Source organism: Urocampus carinirostris, chromosome 5, assembly GCF_059441175.1.
Source record: "Urocampus carinirostris isolate Australia breed hairy pipefish chromosome 5, RoL_Ucar_1.0, whole genome shotgun sequence".
Classification (NCBI taxonomy): Eukaryota; Metazoa; Chordata; class Actinopteri; order Syngnathiformes; family Syngnathidae; genus Urocampus; species Urocampus carinirostris.
In genome coordinates this window covers 26,925,001-26,927,500 of record NC_142353.1, presented here as the reverse complement: position 1 = coordinate 26,927,500, position 2,500 = coordinate 26,925,001, and the positions used below count along the sequence as shown (strand labels likewise).

The 2,500-nt window shown below is 38.0% G+C and overlaps 1 protein-coding gene across 1 annotated transcript in view; it reads left to right on the top strand.

Moving 5' to 3' along the window:
• The window catches only part of edil3a (EGF like and discoidin domains 3a), a 132,439-nt gene that overhangs the window by 29,541 nt on the left and 100,398 nt on the right, over nt 1-2,500 (top strand). The window lies entirely within an intron of this gene.

The following is a 2,500-nucleotide window of genomic DNA, read 5'->3' as shown; positions in this document are numbered from 1 at the left end:
ATCGGGCAGTGGGCAGGGGACACCCTGAACTGGTTGCCAGCCAATCGCAGGGCACACGGGGACAGACAACTCATTCACACCTAGGGACAATTTGGACCGGCCAATTCACCTGAAATGCATGTTTTTGGAATGTGGGAGGAAACCGGAATGCCCGGACGAAACCCACGCAAGCACGGGGAGAACATACAAACTCCGCACAGGAAGTCTGGAGCTGGATTTGAACCCACGTAGGAGGTTCCTATGACATGAACTGTGCCGCACATGCGCTAACCACTGCGCCGCCGTGCTGCCCGCAAATAAACCTGATTCATGAAAACAAATTAGAAGAATTATCATATAAATGTGCTTTTTAAAAAAATATACTTTTATTTACATTTATTTTACATAATATGAGCCTTACCTAAAGGAAGCTGATATATTTGTACTTGCTAGTACATGTGAACTACCTCGAAAAGCACAATGCTGTGCCTCGGTCACTCGGATTCTCTGTAGTTGTTATGCTGACTGAGCTTTTTAGCCCTCGTTCTCGGCTTTGCACTACGCCAACATTTAGTGATTAATTAATACACACTGTTCCTTGAATAAACCCATTTTTTTAAAAACATCAAAAACAAAAAAAAACAAAAATATGTTGTTGCCTCCCAAAAAAATCCACATTATTCATTATTTCTTCACCTAACTAATCAGTGTCTGTATAAAGTGACAATGATGTAAACAGTGCACAGGTTTAGGCATAGTAATATTAAAGAAAACAGCTAACAACAGTGAGCTATAACAGACAAAATAATCAACTACAGAGAGGTACAATGGTCAATATGACAAACTACATTGAGGTACACCAGTCAAAATAAAAAAAAAAAACTACATTACAATATAAATCGAACCAGAACACTTCAGTGAGGTGTAATATTGGAAATAATGACACAAAAGTAAGTTATGGTAGTCAAGATAACAAACTACAGTGAAATAAAATGTTTAAAGTAACAAACAACAGTGAGGTATATTGTTCCAAAAAACAAACTGGCGTCCTATGCAATCTCCTCCTCTCAATTTTAAGAAAAGAATGAACAAACCAAAAGTAAGAAGAACTATTACGCACCTTCTGTTGTAAAGTACAAACGCTGCCCGAATTCCGAACGAGATTCCGAACGATCGTCCACAAGTAGAATTAGTTTGTAAGTTGCTTCAGTGCTACATTTTGTATGTTTAAGGTTTATATAAGTATGTTTAAGGCTTGTATAAGTAACCTGTATTGTTTGTACTAAAAAATAAACATTTCATAAAATAATATGCTCTATAAAATTAAGTAAAGATGAATAAAGATGAGTTTGACTTACTTTTGGAAGATGCGCCTCAAGAGGTCCTCCTCCGCGGTAAAAAGTGACCGAATAAAAGCGATCTGACCATTTTCTCAACAGCATCAAGCTTTCTTATTCTACTTTCATTTCAAAAGAAATGGCTCGCCTCTTCTTTGCACTTTACAACAGCCATATCAAATGGATGCCAAGATATTCGACAATAAAAACTTCAACGTTCTTAGCACACTAGAGATACAGTACACGTAGTATGTTCACACACGAACTAGGAAGTAAAAGCCAGATTTCTTCTTGCTGAGAGACCTTTCACAGTGCCACTTGCCAGGAGCGGCAGAAAGAAGCACTACAGTAATGTCCTCTACTCGGATAAAGGTGCACACAATACAAAATCTAACTTAGAGCGATGTCCGGATATTTTTCGACATCCTGAAAAAAATGTTTGTATCTACTGTTATTAGTAAGTCAAATGGTTTTAAGTAGGGAAGCATCTGTATATGTTCTCTTAATATTTCATGACTGCCTTTGTTGACATAACGTAGTGATGATTGGCGTTAAGGCATCAAGCCATCTTGGACTTGTTTTTCAATACGTGTGTGGGTTTGAGTAAGTCGTTCGTAGCTGTATTTTTATTTCATCTTGACAAACATATAAAGTAGCTGCTGCTGCATGTTTTTGCCCTGGTGACCTCAGAGAAGAGAAGAAAAGTCCAGCCGAACACAGCACGGAGACTCAGAGTTTGTTTTTTGTTTTTTCCGAGGAAAATAAATTTACGCTTGGCCGTTGCTTCACGTGAGATATACACATGGAATGAACGAAGGTTGATCTTGATGATTAGTAGCGATGACTACTGTGGATTGGAACACGTACCTGACATTGAAACCTACTTTAATTATACAAGCAGGCTTGTTGGCATTCGGTATCATTAGCGGACTCGTAAATAGTTAACATGTGCATTAACACTTACGAGACCTACATGGAGATGAGTGGTGTCTTGCAAAAGTATTAAGTATTACGTTTCAAGCATGAAATCTGGCATTATGAAGAAAAGTTTTAGGGGGATTCCATATTTTCGCTGGGTGCCGGTTCGAAATGAATAAAAAATAAATACAAAATATAAGTTTTAGCATGTCTGCGACTACAAAAGTCGAGAGTACAGTATATTCTTTACTGCCCTTTAGCTGCTA